The following is a 10,484-nucleotide window of genomic DNA, read 5'->3' as shown; positions in this document are numbered from 1 at the left end:
CCTCAGGCAAAAACCTCAAAAATCCTTAAGTGATACACCAGATACACTGCTCACGTTAAAAAGAAAAAAAAAATTGTAAATAAAGTTTTAACTTAGACCAAAGTTTTAAAGAAATATTTTAATTCAGTAAGTAAAAGATGAGACCAGATGGAAGTCTTTATGTAGGTATCTGGACTTCAAACTTTTCTTGAACTACAAACAATGATGAATACTGAAGAAAGGATAGCACATTGACATTTTTTTGTCTTGGTTATCAGATTGTGTTAAGATGTCAACACTTACGGTAGCAACACTGATCCAAAATAAATATGAAATGCATAAAGTTTTCAGTGTCTTATGTTACCTTTTATTCTCTCTTCCAATTTCTATCATTTGTGTCTGTAATTCCAAAAATCTGAGAAACTGAAATTCTGTGTCCAATATTAAGAATCTTTTATATTTTATTCTATAGATAAAAATACATGATTATCATACTTACTTTCATTTTAAGTATTGTCACTAACCTGCAAGCTGCTTATTGCATAAGATCCTGTCATCGCTGTATCTGAGAAAATACTGAAAGAAGAATGAGAAAGTCTGAAATTCAAAGTCAGATCATATCTAGCATTCTCAAAGTTTGACCGTCTTCAGTAGTATAGTTAGCTTATTATTTATTTAATAAAATAATAGGATCTTGAGGGCTTTAGACCCTACTGAAGAGGAAGTATTCCTGAGGATTGAAGAATAAAGTCATCTCTGTTGCTGTCATTTTTTCCTCTCCACCTCTTAGGAAGCCATGAATGTGTCAGGAGTCAGCACAGTGACTGAATTCATACTCCTGAGCTTTCCCTGCTCTAGAGGCTCGAGTCCTCCTCTCTGTGCTCTTCTCTGCGTCCTACATCCTGACACTGATGGGGAATGGGGCCATTGTCTTTGCAGTGAAGCTGGATCACAGACTCCACACTCCCATGTACACTCTGTTGGCCAACTTCTCGTTCCTGGAGATGTGTTACATCAACACCACTGTTCCCAATGTGTTAAGGAACTTCCTGTCTGAGACCAAAACCATCTCTTTCTCTGCCTGCTTCCTCCAGTTCTACTTCTTCTTCTCCATGGGCACCACCAAGACCTTCTTACTGCCCCTCATGGCTTTTGATCGATACTTGGCCATCTGCCGACCTCTCCACTATCCTACCATCATGAGCAGCCGTCTCTGCATGAACTTGGCGGGCCTCTGCTGGGTAACAGCCTTCCTCTGCTATCCAGTCCCTATCTATTTCATCACCCAACTCCCCTTTTGTGGCCCCAATACCACTGACCATTTTGTCTGTGACCCTGGTCCCCTTCTGGCCCTGTCCTGCATCCCTGCCCCTGGAATTGAGCTTTCCTGTTCTATACTGAGCTCTCTTATAATCTTTATCACCTTCTTTTTCATTCTTGGGTCTTATACCCTGGTTCTCAGAGCAGTGTTGTGTGTCCCTTCAGCCACTGGCAAACATAAAGCCTTCTCCACCTGTGGTTCCCACTTGGTAGTAGTGTCATTGTTTTATGGAACCCTCATGGTCATGTACATCAGCCCAACTTCTGGAAATCCAGCTGGGATACAGAAGATTGTAACCTTGTTCTACTCCTCCTTGACTCCACTTGTAAATCCACTGATCTATAGTCTCCAGAACAAGGACACGAAGGCTGCATTGAGAAAAATTCAGAAGTGCACAAAAATTAGTCAAAGTGAGTTAGAGACCATGAGTGGATCAAGATCAGAATGATTATTTTTACTCACTTCTATTCTCCATTTAAAAATAGGTCTTTATTCATTTGTATCTAGAGATGCAGACTCAAAATGATCTATTGCTGCCTATTCAATAATAAAATTAGTACACTAAACTAAATCAGACCTTGTTGCTAAGTCAGAGTTAGTGGATGGTAATTTGAATTAAATGTCTTGGATATGTGGACAGTAGACTCTTCTAACCTGGTCTCCAGGAAGCACTTGCACTTTTATTGGTGATGACTTACCTGGTTCCTGACCTCATGCATTTTTGACCTCTATTAAGTGCATCCATTCTTACACTTGAGTTTTCTGACCTAAAGATGTCTGTTCTCTCTGCTCTACTCCTGCAGAAGAGTAGAGCATTCACACCTTTTTACCCAGAAAAGTGCAAATTAGAAAAATCGAGCCAAAATTTTTACTTAATGGACATCCAAAAGATTAATAATGGTGAGAGTTGGACTGTGAAGAAAGCTGGTCGCCGAAGAATGGGTGCTTTTGAACTGTGGTGCTGGAGAAGACTCTTGAGAGTCCCTTGGACTGCAAGAAGATCCAACCAGTCCATTCTAAAGGAGACCAATCCTGGGTGTTCATTGGAAGGACTGATGCTAAAGCTGAAACTGCAATACTTTGGCCACCTCATGTGATGAGTTGACTCACTGGAAAAGACTCTGATGCTGGGAGGGATTGGCAGCGGGAGGAGACGGGGATGACAGAGAATGAGATGGCTGGATGGCATCACTGACTCGATGGACATGAGTCTGAGTGAACTCTGGGAGTTGGTGATGGACAGGGAGGCCTGGCTTGCTGTGATTCATGGGGTCGCAAAGAGTCGGACACGACTGAGTGACTGAATTGAACTGAAAGCACTATCTCCCAAATCTGTTTCATTACTACTTTGGGAGCATTTTTTTTTTAATATATAGATTTGGAAGCCTTTTGCCACATTTCTTAAATCAGAATCTTTAAAGTGGACCCTGGAAATCCTTATTTTAATGTTACTCAAGAAATTCTGGTACACCTAAATTATCACCAGTTCACAGACTAATCTTATAGAGTCACTATTTAAAATAAATACATGACAGGGAAATAAAAATCTTATGTTGGTTGGGAAAAGTGTAAAAATTTACGGTGCATACTGCAGACGACACAAACACTCATGCATTAGCAGTACAAGTTTCTTTTCCTGCCTCTATTTTTAAACCCTCAATTTAAAAATAAGAAATAGAGTACATTTTCTTACCTTTTCTAACTGTGCAAGATAATTAATATACCTGGAAGTAGGCTTACATTTAAAAAAGATTAGCATATAGTGACTATATAAATTGGGTTAGTTTCACATGAAGGAAGGTGTTGAGTGCACCACCCAAAAAAGGTAAAAGCAGACAGAGAGCAAAAGACAGTGATATTCAAGATGCTGAAACAAGACAAATGAAGAGGAAATTGATGACAGGTCCAGGTAATTTGACCTGACCATTTGGTCAAAAATAATGACTCGCGTGGCTGAGAAGGCGGTGCGGCGGCCCGCGGCCGGAGAGGAGCGCAGCTTGCGGAGCGAGCTGGAGATGCGAGACATGCGGATTTGGGATGTGAATTCACTTGAACAGCCACTTCGGGGTTATGAAAGTGATTCCTGATGAAACTGGATTGGAGTAATTTTCATGATCTTTGTATATTTATATATATATATTAAAATTTTGCCTTTGACTTAAAGTGCCATGAGAAAATTTGCATACTACAAGATGGTCCTAGCAACCTTCTGGATTTGGGTACTCTTGGATATGTTCCTGCTGCTGTTCAGTGAATGCAACAAATGTGATGAGAAAAAAAAGAGGGAGAACTTCCTGCTGGGGTTGTTTTAGAGCCAGTACAAAAGCCTCATGAAGATCCTGGAGAAATGGGGAAATCAGTCGTCATTCCTAAAGAGGATCAAGAAAAGATGAAAGAGATGTTTAAAATCAGTCAGTTCAATTTAACGGCAAGTGAGATGATTGCACTCAACAGATCTTTACCAGATGTTAGGTTGCTGCTGCTGCTGCTGCTAAGTTGCTTCAGTCGTGTTTGACTTTGTGTGACCCCCATAGACAGCAGCCCACCAGGCTCCCCCGTCCCTGGGATTCTCCAGGCAAGAACACTGGAGTGGGTTGCCATTTCCTTCTCCAATGCATGAAAGTGAAAAGTGAAAGTGAAAGTGAAGTCGCTCAGTCGTGTCCGACTCTTCCTGACCCCATGGACTGCAGCCCACCAGGCTCCCCTGTCCATGGGATTTTCCAGGCAAGAGTACTGGAGTGGGGTGCCATTGCCCTCTCCAGATGTTAGGTTAGAAGGATGTAAAACAAAGGTGTATTCAGATAGCCTTCCTACAACCAGTGTGGTGATTGTTTTCCGCAAATGAGGCTTGGAGAACACTTCTGCAAACTGTTCATAGGATCATTAATCACTTACCAAGACGCATGCTAGAAGATATTGTTCTAGTAGATGATGCCAGTGAAAGAGACTTTTTGAAAAGACCTCCAGAGAGTTATGTGAAAAAAAAAATTAAAAGTACCTGTTCACGTCATTCAAATGGACCAACGTTCTGGATTGATCAGAGCTAGGTTAAGAGGCGCTGCTGTGTCTTAAGGCAAAGTGATCACCTTTTTAGATGTGCACTGCAGGGTGGCTGGAGCCTCTCTTAGCCAGGATCAAACATGACAGGAAGACAGTGGTCTGTCCTATCATAGATGTGATCAGTGATGATGCTTTTGAGTACATGGCAGGTTCTGACATGACCTATGGTGGATTCAACTGGAAGCTCCACTTTCGCTGGTATCCCGTCCCCCAAAGAGAAATGGACAGAGGGAAAGGTGATCAGACTTCCTGTGAGAACATGTACGATGGCAGGAGGCCTTTTCTCTATAGACAGAGGTTAGTTTCAGGAAATTGGAACATATGGTGCTGGAATGGATATTTGGGGAGGAGAAAACCTAGAAATTTCCTTTAGGATTTGGCAGTGTGGAAGAACTTTGGCGACTGTTACTTGCTCACATGTTGGACATGTGTTTCGGAAAGCTACACCCTACATGTTTCCAGGAGCCAGAGTATCAATAAAAATAACAGATGACTTGCAGACGTGTGGATGTATGCATTCAAGAATTTCTTCTATATAATTTCTCCAGGTGTTACAAAGGTAGATTATGGACCTATATCATCAAGACTTGGTCTAAGGTACAAACTCGAATGCAGACCATTCTCTTTGTACCTAGAGAATATTTATCCTGATTCTCAGATTTCACATCACTATTTCTCTTTGGGAGAGATACGGAATGTGGAAACAAATCAGAGCCTAGATAACATGGCTGAAGAGATTGGAAAAGCTGGGATTTAACTGTCATGGTATGGGAGGTAATCAGCTTTTCTCTTACACTGCCAACAAAGAAATTAGAACAGATGACCTTTGCTTGGATGTCTCCAAACTTAATGACCCAGTCACAATGCTCGAATGCCACCATCTGGAAGGCAACCAGCTTTGGGAGTATGACCCAGTGAAACTGACCCTGTGGCATGTGAATAGTAACCAGTGCTTGGCCACAGACGGGGACAGCCCTGTGCCCAGCATCAGAGACTGCAATGGAAGCCGGTTCCAGCAGCGGCGTCTTCGGAATGTCACCCTTCCAGAAATATTCTGAGACCAAATGTGCAAAAAAAAGGAAAACATAAGGATTGACTGGGATACCTCAGCATACATTTCTGCCACATTCTTAAGTAGCAAAAAAAGGAGAAGTGCTTTCTTTCTGCAGGATGTAAGGTTTCAGTTCAGTTTAGTCGCTCAGTCGTGTCCGACTCTTTGTGACCCCATGAATCACAGCACCCAGGCCTCCCTGTCCATCACCAACTCCCGGAGTTCACTCAAACTCATGTCCACAGAGTCGGTGATGCCATCCAGCCATCTCATTCTCTGTTGTCCCCGTCTCCTCCCGCCCCCAATCCCTCCCAGCATCAGAGTCTTTTCCAGTGAGTCAACTCTTCGCATGAGGTGGCCACAGTATTGGAGTTTCAGCTTTAGCATCAGTCCTTCCAATGAACACCCAGGACTGATCTCCTTTAGAATGGACTGGTTGGACCTCCTTGCAGTCCAAGGGACTCTCAAGAGTCTTCTCCAGCACCACAGTTCAAAAGCATCCATTCTTCAGCGATCAGCTTTCTTCCACAGGAGGCCAATTAGAAAGCAAAAAATGCTTTCTCTGTTTGGATGGATGAGTAGTGGAGTGAGCAGCTACATATATAATCAAAAAGAAAAATGAGCCTCCTTAGGAAGGGCTAAGAATGACATTTTAGGTGAAAAATGGATCCTCACATGGGATGGTGAGGAAAAAAGAGAACATTTACTCTGCAGCCTATGTGGTGACTTACCACAGCTGGGTTAAGTTCACAACTGATTGAATGATTGACTAAATCCAATAATACTTAACTCAGTAGTCCTGTTGTATCACCATCAGTTCAGTTCAGTTGCTCAGTCGTGTCCAGCTTTTTGCGACCCCATGGACTGCAGCACATCAGGCCTCCCTGTCCATCATCAACTTTAAGAGTTTACTCTAACTCATGCCCATTGAGTCGGTGATGCCATCCAACCACTGCATCCTCTATCATCCCTTTCTCCTCCCGCCTTCAATCTTTCCCAGCATCAGGGTCTTTGCAAATGAGTCATTTCTTTGCATCAGGTGGCCAAATATTTGAGTTTCAGCTTCAACATCAGTCTTTCCAATGAACACTCAGGACTGATTTCCTTTAGAATGGACTGGTTTCATCCTAAGGGATGCAGTCCCTTGCAGTCCGAGGGACTCTCAAGAGTCTTCTCCAACACCACAGAAGCATCAATTCTTCGGCGTTCAGCTTTCTTTATAGTCCAACTCTCACATCCATACATGACTCCTGGAAAAACAATAGTTTTGACTAGACAGACCTTTGTGGGCAAAGTAATGTCTCTGCTTTTTAATATGCGTTCTAGGTTGGTCAGAACGGTCCTTCTTTAAGGAAAATAAACAATGTAACCTTGATTTGTGTTCAAACAGCATGACATACTGTATGTTCTTGGGCAAGTTAACACCTATTTTTCAGAGTTCCTGTGAAAATGCTGTTGAGTATATTTAATATATGCTAAGTACAGTTCCTAGAATATAATTGGACCTAAAAAAATTCATAGCTGTTGTGGTTAATAACAGTACTATCAACAAACATGACTACATAGTATAAACTTTTTAGCATAATTATTTAAAAGCCTTAGTGATTAAAAAGTTACTCAGCTCCAACATATCACACAGTAAAGCTATGGGCAACTCTCTTTGGTTGCTTAGATTGATTTTACTGACGTCCATACAGTTTGGTATGATATAAAGGAAGAAGATATTGAAACATTGTGATTCAAGAAACAGAAAATAAATAAAGGGAGTGTTACATTACTTGTGATGTGCATGAGAGTAAGTGGGAATGTTATCTTTAGTTGGGGGCACTGTAGAAAATGAGTTACTGTGTGCTAAGTCGCTTCAGTCATGTCCAACTCTTTGCAACCCCATGAAATGTCACCTGCCAGGCTTCTCTGTCCATGGGGTTCTCCAGGCAAGAATCCTGGAGTGGGTTGCCATGTCCTCCTCTACGGGATCTTCCTGACCCAAGAATTTAACCCAAATCTCTTATGTCTCCTGCATTTGCAGGCAGGTTCTCTACCACTGCGCCACCTGGGAAGCCCATGAGTTCCTTAGTACAACTCTCAATAGTCTTCTCAGACCAAATTAAAGTTTACTAAATTTCTGAATAATGAAACATTCTTTTATGAATCACTAAGCAAAAAAGTTTCAGGGGAAAAAAACTTTCAGGGATTGTTAAACCAAGGGAGATGAATAGCTGGACACTAGAGTCAACATTTCATATAACAAGCTTATTATGTTACTAGTGACTGAAACTTCATATCCAGAAACATAAAGCCACAAAAGTTTGCAAAAGTATATTAATATTCAAATGTAATTCCACTGTAGCTAGGATCAATTTGTAGGTGACTTAGAAAAAATACAGTGATGCCAAGACAGGAAGAAAAGTTACTTACCCTTCATGATAAGACTAATTATGGACAAAGCTGGGAATAAATACTGAGTCTGTATCTTCTCACCGATGTTTTTTCCTTTACATAGAATCAAAATCCAGGGGCCTGATCCTGAGCATCCTACAATATACAAAGTTAAATGCTGAAACTCCCTTTCTTCCCTTCCTGAATTACTCAAAAGAAACAGTTATAGCAACAGGGCACTTCTGCTGGACAATGTGATAGCCAGTGAAAAGAATTACAGCCCTATAATCAGTCATGGAGATGTGGGCCTTATTTGACATACTGATATTTTCATCAAGAGCTACATAAGAGACCTAAGTTGACCCAAGGCAGCCAGATCTTTCACTCGCCTCACCCAGAAGAGACGATTCAACAGAGCTTTATATTTTGGTTACTTTTGCTGTAGAGTAATTGAAAGAAATGGGGTACAAACCTCCCGAGGAGATTTCGATAACGGAGGGTGCAGGTGAATGAAGGGAGGGGGTGATGCTGAGACGCCCCAGCGTGCAATTACAGTTTCATCTCAGAGGTTCCTGTGACGTCTCCAGAGTCCTCTTGCGCTGGTTTGTGACTCCCTCAAGACTCTGTGAAACATCCTTTTCTTATCCGAGGTTTTCATATAGTTTAGGTTAATTTGGCTCCCAGAGTGAAGACAGGGATAACGTCTTTAAGGCAATGCTGAGTTGTCTGTGCAGATTTACAGAGAATTTCCTTTTGTTTTCAGGAAACATTTGTTTCTCTATGAAATATAAAGAATATTCACAATGTAGATTGTTTATATTCTATGAGAGTGTATTTTCTTCACATACTTTACAATTATAAATTTGTTTCCAGTCCTCAATTACCGACAGACTATTACTTTCCCATTTGTTCTGTCTGTTCTTTGTTCCTTTACTTCTCCCTTTTTGTTTTCCTTTCGATTATTTAAGTACTTTTATTATTTTATTCTCCTACATTTTTTATGAATTTAAACTATTTTTACTGTGGTAACATGTATATATAACATAAAAATTATCGTCTTAACCACTTTAAGTGTACAGTTCTGGACATTAATTACATTCATATCGTTATGCATCCATCACCAGCATTTATCCCCAGAACTTTTTCATTATCCCAAACTGAAATTCCAATACGCATTACATAATAACTTCCCATTCCACTTTCTCCTAGCCCCTGGCAACTATTAGAATTTTTATCTTTGAATTTTATTACTCTAGGAAACATATAAGTGGACTCACACAAAATCTGTCCTCTGTGATTGGCTTATTTCACCTATCATATTGTTTTCAAGGTTTATTCATGTTTTAGAACGTTAGAATTTCCTTCCAAAGGTTGCATTATTTGTGTATATAAAATTTTATTTATCTATTCATATCTGAAGAATACGTTGGTTGCTTTCACCATTTCACTATTGTGAATATTGCTGCTGTGACTATGAGCGCAAAATATCTGCTCGTTTCCTTGCATTCAGTTCTTTTGTATATATACCCAGAGTGGAATTGCTGAATCATTGGTAATCCATGGCTTTTAGGAACTGCTGTACTATTTTCCACAGAGGCTTAACCAATTCATATCCCCACCAGCAATGTACAAGTACTCCAATTTCTCCAGATTCTTGACAGTTTTTGCTGTTTGCTTTTATAATAACCCAGAGATCAAATTGCCAACATCCACTGGATAAAAAGCAAGAGAATTCCAGAAAAACATCTACTTCTGCTTCACTGATTATGTTAAAGCCTTTGTGTGGATCACAACAAACTGCGGAAAATTCTTAAAGAGATGGGAATACCAGACCGCCTTACCTGCCTTCTGTGAAACCTGTATGCAGGTCAAGAAGCAACAGTTAGAACCAGCCATGGAACAATGGACTGGTTCCAAATTGGGAAAGGAGTACATCAAAGCTGTATATTGTCACCTTGCTTATTTAACTTATATGCAGTACATTATGGAAAATGCCAGGCTGGATGAAGTACAAGCTGGAATGAAGATTGCAAGGAGAACTATCAATAACCTCGGATATGCAGATGACACCACTCTTCTGGAAGAAAGCGAAGAACTCAAAAGTCTCTTGATGAAAGTGAAAGAGGAGACTGAAAAAGTTGGATTAAAACTCAACATTCAAAAAATGAAGATCGTGGCATCTGGTCCCATCACTTCATGGCAAATAGATGGGGAAACAATGGAAACAATGAGAGCCTTTATTTTCTTGAGCTCTGAAATCAATGTGGATGGTGACTGCAGCCATGAAATTAAGACACTTGCTCCTGGGAAGAAAAGCGATAGCAAACCCAGACAGCATATTAAAAACCAGAGACATTACTGTGCCGACAAAGGTCCGTATAGTCAAGGCTATGGTTTTTCCAGTAGTTATGTATGGATGTGAGAGTTGGACCATAAAGAAGGCTGAACACCAATGAACTGATGCTTTCAAACTGTGGTGTTGAAGAAGACTCTTGAGAGTCCCTTGGACTGCAAGGAGATCCAACCAGTCAATCCTAAAGGAGATCAATCCTGAATATTCATTGGAAGGACTGATGCTGAAGCTGAAGCTACAATACTTTGGCTACCTGATGTGAAATGTGGACTCACTGGAAAAGATCCTGATGCTGGAAAGACTGAAGGCAGGAGGAGAAGGGGATGACAGAGGATGAGATG

At 40.8% G+C, this 10,484-nt stretch overlaps 2 pseudogenes; both read left to right on the top strand.

Moving 5' to 3' along the window:
- The first annotated feature begins 775 nt into the window (after positions 1 to 775).
- On the top strand, positions 776 to 1,748 carry LOC129563388 (olfactory receptor 11H6-like; annotated as a pseudogene).
- A 1,720-nt stretch (positions 1,749 to 3,468) lies between these two features.
- LOC129563014 (polypeptide N-acetylgalactosaminyltransferase 1-like) lies at positions 3,469 to 5,418 on the top strand (annotated as a pseudogene).
- Positions 5,419 to 10,484: the final 5,066 nt, after the last annotated feature.

This window comes from Moschus berezovskii, chromosome 9 (assembly GCF_049115385.1).
Source record: "Moschus berezovskii isolate FMDL1 chromosome 9, NW_MosBer_1.0, whole genome shotgun sequence".
Classification (NCBI taxonomy): Eukaryota; Metazoa; Chordata; class Mammalia; order Artiodactyla; family Moschidae; genus Moschus; species Moschus berezovskii.
The sequence above is the reverse complement of the archived record's forward strand: the minus strand, read 5'-3'. Positions and strand labels throughout refer to the sequence as shown.